The sequence below is a fragment of the Tiliqua scincoides genome, chromosome 4 (assembly GCF_035046505.1).
Source record: "Tiliqua scincoides isolate rTilSci1 chromosome 4, rTilSci1.hap2, whole genome shotgun sequence".
NCBI classification, from domain to species: Eukaryota; Metazoa; Chordata; class Lepidosauria; order Squamata; family Scincidae; genus Tiliqua; species Tiliqua scincoides.
The window spans coordinates 7,145,264-7,155,930 of record NC_089824.1 but is presented as its reverse complement, the minus strand read 5'-3'; the positions used below and the strand labels follow the sequence as shown (position 1 = coordinate 7,155,930).

The 10,667-nt window shown below is 46.0% G+C and overlaps 1 pseudogene; it reads left to right on the top strand.

Annotated features, from left to right (window-relative positions):
- Window positions 1–1,905: 1,905 nt before the first annotated feature.
- On the top strand, window positions 1,906–2,025 carry LOC136650080 (5S ribosomal RNA; annotated as a pseudogene).
- Window positions 2,026–10,667: the final 8,642 nt, after the last annotated feature.

The following is a 10,667-nucleotide window of genomic DNA, read 5'->3' as shown; positions in this document are numbered from 1 at the left end:
ACCTCCTGCCCAGTTCCAAGCAGATCCCAGCATACTCTGCCAGCTTCCTTAGCCTCATCTGAACCTTCCAGAGCTTAAAAGAACATTCAGGAACCTGGAAAAGACACCTACTAAGTTCACTTTGGAAAGAATCTTTTAAAAAGAGAGAGGGAGAAGATAAGCCCTGATGTAATTGTTTCCCAAGAATCACAGGAACAGAGAATAAGTGGTTAAATAAGTTGTGTGTTATTTTAAAACATAGCCCAAAGTATTTTATTTTTTTTAAATGTGTGTTCCAAGCCAGGCCTTATGTAAACACAATGATTAAGATAAACTAAATTATAGGCTTAACCCTGGTAAGAGTCACGCCACTCCTGGGTGCGAGTTGCTGCCTCTGTGCCCCCCCCCCCCAAAAGTGCCTGATGTCCTTGGCTGACAGCTTAATTATTGGGGTGATCAGAGGGATAAAGGGACTCACTCCGCGGCGACTCCCACTTGCTCAGTGCTTGCTTGGAGTCGCAGCTGCAAAAAATGCCCCCATTCTTCAAAGCCACAGATAATAATTTCCTTGCCGTCTTGCACTGTGCTTAGAATGACTTTCATAAGACTTCTTAAAAGGCATGTTACCAGTATTAGGGATGAGCAGAGCCTCCGCTGAGACATGTCACCTGTCTGTAAGGAAGTTTCTCGGCTTCCCTGGAAAATTCTCAGGCATTTCACCTCCTGAGAAATCCTGAAACCTGCTTCAGATTTCACCTTTGGCATATCCACAGAAAGGGTCTTGGCCTCTGTTTTGCTCCCCCCCCCAACCTGGAATTGCTCTGAAGAGGAGGGGAGGAGGCCGCTTGCACTCTGTGGTGAGGTTCCCTGCAAAACCTAGTGCTTTGCACCCCCTCTAGCTATGCCACTGGTCTCAGGCAGGGAAAGGCATCTACTCTGCAACATGGCAGAGCAGACAACACTGCTACAGGGCAGTTTTGTATGGTCCTAGGAGTTTGCATGTACACGTTTGTGGCTGACTGGTGGGGGTGTGAATTGGGGATGAACTACCACAGACACTCGAGTATAAGCCAAGCTCACAGATAAGCCGAGGGCAGGTTTTGAGTCAAAAATCATTGAATTTTCTTTGACGCACGGATAAATCAGGGGGCTTAAAGTCAGACACTATAATTTTGTCTGATTTTACCCCATGCCAGATCCTAAAAAATACCCTACCAGTAGTTATTACCTAAGAACTGTACAGTCTCTAATTGATTAAAAATATAGTAAAACATCATAAGATACATTTTTATTCATTAACTTTTTTAATTCTGGTCTTCACAACCACTTTGCAAATACTATCAAAGTGCACTCTAAGTGCCATACCAGAAGAACCATTAATCAAATCCTTCTCTAAGGTGCCTGGTGTGTTAAGCCAAAGCCTCAACCTATAACATTCAACCTATACCGCATAACCGAGAGAGTGCAGTTCAATTCACAGCAAAGAGACAAGCAACACGAACGGAGGTGACCCACAGATAAGGCAAGGAGATGATTTACACTTGATTTATTGGCAAAACGTTCTCATCTTATAGGTGAATATCTGTGGAACTCATCTCAGCTCAGTTTGGAATTAGCTTGGTATTTGCACATTTCCTCAGTAAGGGAAAAAAGCAAATCTCTTTTCTTCTCCTGACTGTTCTCTCCTGGCTCACAATGTTGTCATATGCACTTCAAAGTGACCTTTTACATACACTCTCTCTTTCTAACACACACACACACACACACACACACACACACACACACAATCATCTTGCACCTTACGAATTGGAACTTAATGGCTTTACCTACCCAGCACCCATCCTACAGTACCAGCCATGGGAAAAGGCCACTTATTCTTCCTATTATTTCTTTATTATTGACATTTCAATTCCACCTTTCATCTCTGTTAGCAGCAGCTGTTACCCTGCACATGCCTGATCTCGTCTGATCTCGGAAGCTAAGCAGGTTCAGGCCTGGTTAGTATTTGGATGGGAGACCACTTGGGAATACCGGGTGCTGTAGGCTTATACCATAGTCTTTCGAGACTGAAGGTTGCCAACCATTTTTTCATCTCCGTTGATCCCCGAGTGGCAGATCAAACATGACTCAGAATCTTCAAAACAACATAATAGAACCAAAATCCAAATATCAAAGAACAGAGTCCATGAAGCAAATCCTAATCCAGTTCCATGGTGGCTCCCCAGATGTGAAACTCCTTACCACGGGAAGTGTGAGGGCCCCCTCTCTCCCTGCCTTTAAGTGGACACTGAAGACCCATTTCTGTTATCAGACTTTGAACTCTAAAAGAGACATCTGGAGGGGGCCATCACAGAGAAGGTCAATCTTAGCTCATTTGGTGCTGACATATGAAGCAAGTCCTCTAGAGATGAGCAACCTGGTTGGGTTTATCCCTAAATAATTCAGTAGGTTTGTTTTATAGTTCTGCTGTCACTTGTTGCTCCCAAAATCCTGTAAAGGCTTTAAAGGGGGATGAAGCTGCACTCTCTGAGATGAAGCAGTGGGGAGCTGGAGGTGGGGCTGGGAACTGGCTGTTATGCCCCTGTACTCTAGCCCCCATACCCAAGCAGCACAGAGCGGCTTCAAGCTGCTCAGACTTATGCCACTTCATGAGGTGGCAAAAGTCCGAGGAGACCCATAGGGGCTGCAGTGGCTTACCTGGGGATAAGGGGTAGAGTTTCTCCTTACCTTCAACTGAGCCACTTTGGTTCCCTGTGCAGGGAACGGTGCAGGCCTCCTGACCTGCCTGTTCCAGCGCAAGAGAGGATTGCACTGCAAGAGTCCAATCCCAGGCGTGTCTACTCATAAGTAAGTTCCATTGTAGTTGATGTGGCTTACTCCCAGATAAGTGTGGATAGGATTGTAGCCTTACTCCTTTGGACCTGAAGCAAAGTCTTACAAGTGAGGATTTTCCCCCTTCCCACAGGGTTGATGGTTGTGAATGAAAGGAGGTTCAACCCTCCCACCTCTTCTCCCTCACACACACCCCCCCCCACAATTCCTGACTCCCCAGCTGCTCTGCACACCAGCTCCTTCTCCCGCAATCCTCTATGTGCTCCAGTCCTCTTCTTGGTCACCTGGGACTCACTGGCTCTCCCTCATCCACTTTCCCTCCTGCCTTGAAGGATCAAGTGTTAATATCAATATCATGAGGGCTCAAAGTTAATTTAAGCTTTACCCACAAAAGCTCCTTTTGCCAGAATCGGAATCCATTTCACTTTGTACAAGGTGACTCTTTCCATGCAATGAGAATAAAGGAGGAGGGAGGCAGGGAAAAGACAGCTGGTTTGCAAAGCAATTTTTCAAGGAAGCAATTTTTTTTTCTTCCATGACACTCCCAAACAAGGGCCATTTATCAATATGTGAAAGTGATTTATTGGAACATAAATATCTCAGTCCCTAAGGGTAGCAAAAGAGCAAGGACCACACAACACCAGTTCAGAAGTTTTGCAAGGACAGCCTTGTGAAGTTCAGAGTTCAGAGCAGACCTTCCAGATCACTGCTGATCATTAACAAAGTGCCACCCATGTGTCCATACAGTTTATAAGGCAAAAGCTCTGTGCCAGATGGTCAAACAGGGTGGAGGAGGAAGACAAAATCATATATTGATCAGAAATCCCCAACCCTGGTTCATCACCGGTGACCAAGAAAAGAATTGAAGCACATCATGTACGGTGGACCAGGGGAGGTGAATGACTGGGGGATGGTGGGCAACAGATGTGGAACAGGGGTCAGTTTTAGCCAGTCCACTGCTCAAAGCAGTTACTTCACCCCACCTCATAGATGGGTCAACCTACAATAAGTTTTCTTGGTTTTATGGCTTCCTGATTTCACAGTTGTGGCATTGTAGAGGGAATTGTAGAATTTAAGAGACTTAACCCTGGCAAGAAAGGGGAATGTACTATCATAGGTAGAGGTGTTTTAAAATGATGCCATTTACCTTACTCAGAAGTAAGCCCATTGCGTTCAGTAATCTTATTCACTGGAAACATACATGTCTACTCATAGTAGAGCTCTTTTAAACCCTGAATGGCTTGGCTTGGGGGAGATAAAATCAGGAAATAAGGTGGGGGATATTACAACAATTTCGTCTGCTTGAATTGGAACACATTATTCAATGTACACACACACACACACACACACACACACACACACACACATATGAAAGATAGGAAAACACACACACACGTGTGTGTGTGTGTGTGTGTGTGTGTGTGTGTGTGTGTGTGTGTGTGTGTTTCCTATCTTACAGCAGCTTCTACTTTACTGTGCTGTTTGCGCCAGTGACATACATGGACTATATTTCTACACACTGGAACTTAGAAAGAAATTGCCAAAGATGGGAATCTTCCTTAGGAGTCCAGCATCATTTGAACTGATACCAACACCAGTAGCATAACTAGAAGGGGTGCAAAGCACTAAGTCTTGCAGGGAGCCTCACTCCTTGCAAGCAGCCCCTCCCCCTCGGAGCCATTCCTGGCCACTAGAGCAAAATGGAGGTGTATGCCTCCGTTCTGCGCTAGTGGCCCAGAATGGCTCTGAAGGGGAGGGGCCACTTGAATGGCACCGTGAGGATCCCTGCAAAACTTAGTGCTTTGCACCCCCTCTAGCTATGCTACTGACCAAGACAGAGAACTGGCTTAAGTACTGTATTGAAATTACAGTACTGCAAGTATACTTGCAAGAAATTTTGTCCTGCTGATTCCAAATGTCTGTAAGAGGAAGTGTAAACCGAGGAGCAGATGTTTTCATAAATGTGAATGTGGATCATGTGTAAAAACTTACGTCTGAGTGTATGCAGCTGAATCCTGGTAGCAAAGGAAAAACAAAACAGGTAGAAGGGTACAAATGTATGATCCATGCTCAGGAAAAAAACAGGGTTTAGATTACACTTTGTGGCCTCCAGGCATTGTGGTGTGTATGTAATCGATGCACATAGACCTCTGGGGACAAATTTTATTCAACACATAGAAATCAGGCCGGGTTGAAGCGGGCAGGCATGATCCTCTGAGCTTTTATTTCTGCCCGACTTGAGCAACTGCACAGGGCCTGTGTGTTCTCTAATCTGCAGAAGGTACACATGAATTTCAAGTGAAACAAGAAAACAAGAGGAGAGGGTAAGAGAAAAGCAACCTGATCCTACAATCTGCAATGTGAGACAAAAATGACTAGATCAGGTTCACTGACCCTTGATGACTGGGCAGTGCAATCCAAACAAGGAGGTGAGCCAGCACAGGCCCCCTGTGCTAGTTCCTGAGTATCACAAACATGCCATGAGGCATGTTTGCAACAACTCAGGAGTGGGCTGGGTCAGTGTGGATGCCCGCGCTAGTTCAGGAGGGCCAGATCCAGCCCCTGAGCCAGCTGAATGAGATATGTTTGTGCCAGGCGGTGGGAGAGGGTGGAGAGAGGGCATTCTGGGGGTGGGGAGGGGGTGATTTGGGCAGGGGGAGGTGGAACAGGAGTGCATCTGGTCCAGGAGGGAGGAGGCAGCACATGCCAGATCCTAACCCCACCTCCCAGATCTTGCAGCCTTATACGGGCTGCTTGGATTTGCACCAGCTAAATAGCCCCATAGGGCAGGCTGGGGCTTGACACCAGGTAAGGGCAAAATATCCCAAGGTGACCTCCAGCCTGCACCTAACCTGCTGTTAAGTGTGGCCTGGCTGTTAGGGCGCAGGTTAGGATTGCACCCACAATGTCTCAAGCTGCAGCATTACACAAGGTCAGGAAACAGAACTGGAAAAGACAATGTTTCCACAGATCACCACACAACACATGATTGGATTGATGCAGCCACTCCATTGGAGGGATTGTATGGCTTCGGCCCAAGATATCTCATCTTTTTCTATACGCACCTGCACAGGACTTGGGGGAAAGTGTCTCCTTCAACGTTTTCCTGCCTTCTGATGCTAGATGGTTTGGTGTAAGGAAAAAGACCTTCTTGGTTGTAGCCCTTTCCTTGTGGTATTTGTCCTGGGTGAAACCTGCCTGCCTGCCTCTCTGTGACTTTTCAAGAGACTTATTTATATCGAATGCACTGTGGCAGATTTTTTCTTTCTTTACTGTTTCTCTAACTTATTATGTATGCTTATGCTGGTTGCATGAGACATTTTACTCTTTCATTGACATTCTGCTCTCTTTCACAATGTTGTTTTATAAGTTGCTTTGTGGGTCCCCCTGGGATCCATAATGCAAGATAATGGATTAATTAATTAGTTGTATGAGTCAGATATGACCAGAAGAAGAGAGAGAGAGTGTGCGTGTAGGAGGGGCAAATTTGGTAGTTGCTATACTAACTATCCACATGGGGGAGACAATGGCGCATTCCCCCGCCCCCACTGCCCTTGCATAAATACAATATTGCAACCACAAAGTACAGATATTAATCCAAAAATGTTCAAACCAAGTACAACTGCTTTCTTTGTTCTGGCAGGACTTCCGTATATTTAAACAAGGACATGATGGGTCAAAAAACTGCCCAGTGAATCAGTGGCATAGCTAGAGGTGGGTAAAGCACTAAGTTTTGCTGGTGCCTGAATGCGCCATGCAAGTGGCTCCTCCCTCTCCCCTTCAGAGCTATAAGAACATAAGAGCATAGGAACAGCCCCACTGGAGCAGGCCATAGGCCCATCTAGTCCAGCTTCCTGTATCTCACAGCGGCCCACTAAATGCCCCAGGGAGCACACCAGATAACAAGAGACCTGCAAGGCTTCCTGGGAATTGTAGTTAAGAACATAAGAACAGCCCCACTGGATCAGGCCAAAGGCCCATCTAGTCCAGCTTCCTGTATCTCACGGTGGCCATTCCGGATGGTGGGGGCAAAATGGAGGCCAATGCTAGAGAAGACCCAGATAAGAGGTGAATGCATGCTGTGGTGAGGCCCCCAGCAAAACTTCATGCTTTGCACCCCCTCTAGCTACACCACTGCTGATCAGCCAAAGGGCATGCATTGCTCTCTGCAAGCTAGCATAAGGTTCAATTGGTGCTCGTCTAGGGCTATTCAGTGCCTAGGATTGCCAACCCTTCAGGACTGGCCTGGAGCCTTCAGGAATCAGCATCAATCTTCAGGTGACTACTGAAAGCAATAGTGGTGATTTTTAACAGAGCCTCCAGGAATATCTAACAGTACATCAGGTTGTGGGGAGGAAAAATAGCTGAAGGAATAGCGTCAGTCAGAGCCGGCAATCTTATCAACAGCACAAAAGTGTGAAATATACTACCTAGCAGGAATTACCCTCCTTGGTAGTGCACGTTCCAGAATTATGGCTCTGCAGTTCTTCTGTGCATTGTCAGATCAGTTCCCCAATGCAATATGTATTATATATATATATGCCTGACTCATGCACCAAGCTATCAAAACTGTTTGGATACTTCCTAATCAGCCTTCAGACTGGGCACATGTGTAATCTCAAACACTCTAGTTGCCAAAAAGATCTGAAAATTGGATTTTTAAAAACATCTATCCCCTCCTAAAAAAGGCCTCAAATTATGCTCATTCCTGCTTTTTTTTTCTGCTAGAAAACTGAAATTTCATGGATTTGTAGACCAAGGCAGTTTGATTTCTTATAAAGCAGGTTTAGCAGTTCATTGCAGAGAGACAGTTCAGATAATCCACGACCAGCCCCAGACACACAGACACATGATGAAAAAAAACTAGCCCCAACTCACCTGGACTTGAGGGGAGGGATCAGGACATGCTCATGTATATGCACATTTTTTAATGACTGGGGCCAGGTAGGTGATGACAGTATCATCCAAACTGGTGTTCTGCTTGATGTATAGATAAGGTCTGACAGCCCAATCCTATCCACACTTTCCTGGGAGTAAGCCCCGCTGACTCTAATGGGACTTACCTCTGAGTAAACATGCACAGGATTGGACTGTAAGGGCGCAATCCTAACCCCTTATGTCAGTGCTTTCCAATGGGACGTGTGCTGAATCCTGCAGTTGGGTGTCACTCACGGAGGCCTCCTCAAAGTAAGGATATGTTTATTCCCTTACCGCAGAGCTGCATTGCCCTTATGTCAGTGCTGGAAAGCACTGACACAAGGGGTTAGGATTGCACTCTAAGTCTCTACCTACAAATGGCATGAATGAAATGCATCCCCAAATAGTTACAATGTTTCCAGACCGCTCAGAAACCTGGTTTTTGGTACATTCATAGACCAAGACAAAATAGTTACTGAGAGCATCTAAAAATGGGGCATTCAAGTCATACATGTGACATTCAAAACTTGGGACATGACACTTATCTACCAATAGTGGACAGCATTATTCCAGCCTAGAGCAAGCCAAGCCATACATGAGATGGAATATTGGGCTATGAATGTTCTCTTGCTTCATCAACCACTTCACTCAGACCATGGGTTAGGGGAGGGGAAGTGTTGCCTGATCAGTCCTTTTCTTTTTCTTTAGATGCATTCATGGAGATATATGTGCACACGTGTATACGGTCCTAAGTGTCTGCTAAGAGTGCATAACCCAGACCAGTAAAGTGGTTTCAGTAGCAGAACAGGTGTCAAGAATCTTCAAATTCATGGGCCAAGCAGAAGATCACACTTGGAATTGTCAGTGCAATCTATGAAGCTGGCTTAGATGGAGATCTTTGGAAAAGTTCATGGGAGACTACACCTTGCTGGCCCAGTCTGTGAAAAAAGCCATGCTCTCGGAGTTTCCTGACTTGAAAGAACAAGGTAGCAACACGAAAGAAGCATCCTCTCTGCAGCACTCGGCTGCTACAGATGGAACCAACCTTCTTACTAGCGCCTTTCTCTCTGCAGGAAGTTATTTAATCAAAGCAGGAAATGCAGGGTGTGTTGGGATTGCTCCAACGTTCTTCTGCTTTGTGTAAAGAGCCCTTGTGGAGGAAGGAGTAATGGGAGAAGACCGTAATGTGAGAAGAAGGTGAGGGTCAGATCTTCGTGCTTCAAACATGGAGGCTCAGTGATCCTGCCCACTTGCCTGGCTCTTTCCCCTATGCAGGCTCTTGAAGCTAAACAGGAAAAGCCAAGTGCGCTGGGATCACTCCCAGTGTGCTCTCCACTTCCTGCTTTGATTCAAGAACCTGCATGGACGAACGGGCAAGATCCTGTTTTCCTTCACGTGCGCTCTTTAAACAATGCAGGAAATTCCAAACATGCCGTTCCAGCATGCTCTATATGTCCTGCTTTGATTCGAGGAGCAGGAAACAAGGTAAGGGGTGTAGGGGTTGGGGGGTGGCACTGGCAGGAGGCTGGCAGTGCTATTGGGCTGCCTCAGCTGGCCCTGGTTAAGCCACCTTCATTCCAGCCGCAACTCAAGAACCACGAAGCCAAGCCAGCCCCAGGCTAACATTAAGACAGTTAGTATTATAATGCCATTGTACAAATTGATGGTAAGGTCACATCTGGAGTATTGTGTCCAGTTCTGGTCGCCACATCTCAGAAAGGATATAGTCGATATGGAAAAGTAGAAGAAGAGAGCAACTAAAATGATTACGGGGCTGGGGCACCTTCCTTATGAGGAAAGGCTACAGCGTTTGGGCCTCTTTTCAGCCTGGAAAAGAGACGCTTGAGGGGGGGCATAATTGAGACATATAAAATTATGCAGGGGATGGACAGAGTGGATAGAGAGACGCTCTTTTCCCTCTCACACAACACCAGAACCAGGGGACATCCACTAAAATTGAGTGTTGGGAGAGTTAGGACAGACAGAAGAAAATATTTCTTTTCCCAGCATGTAATTAGTATGTGGAACTCCTTGCCACTGGAAGTAGTGATGGCGTCTTGCCTAGATGCCTTTAAAAGGGGATTGGACAAATTTCTGGAAGAAAAGTTCATCACGGGTTACAAGTCATGGAAGCTTTTAGAGGTAGGCTACCTCAGATTGCCAGATGCAGGGGAGGGCACCAAGATGCTGTGCCTTGTTGTCTTGTGTGCTCCCTGGGGCATTTGGTGGGCCACTGTGAGATACAGGAAGCTGGAATAGATGGGCCTTTGGCCTGATCCAGCGGGGCTCTTCTTATATTCTTAGGTTGGTCACCCTTCCCCCACCTTTTCCATTTTTTTCTGTTCTTCTTTCCTTGAGTGCAACTGAAGTCACTGTGCCAGCATGGGTAGGCCTCCTCCTAGGCTGCCTTGCAATGCTCTTTTTCTCCTGGAAAGCAGCTCCAGCTCTCCTGACTTGCTCCCCTCATCAAGACCACAACAGGGTCCAAACTTGTTTTTGAACTAATCCAGTTATTTTCTAATTAGGGAAATAGCTCAGGTTGCTAAAACCCAATTCCACTTCAGATGTTTAAGGTGTGGGTCACCTAAAACTCTGTAGGTGGATCATTTGGAGAACCTAAAGTTCTGTCTGGAACAAACACAGATGCTTGGTCTAAAAGTCTTTTGCTAGTTAATTCCACCCGCTTCCATCAGAATCATCAATCAGCCTCTTCTGTCACCTTCATAATTTTACCTGCTGCAATAAAAAAAGCACTTCTCCTTGTTAGAGACGGCCAAAGTGACATTTCTAATTACCAGTCTGCATTACAAATATTCAGTCGCCCAGCTGGGGGAAAATCAAAGGGTGACTCAGAATCAGGAGGGGTGAAAATATGAGATCAGCAGCTCTGGGTCTATTGCCAAGTGAGGGGGAGGGATGTTGTTCTAATTGGTGTCAGA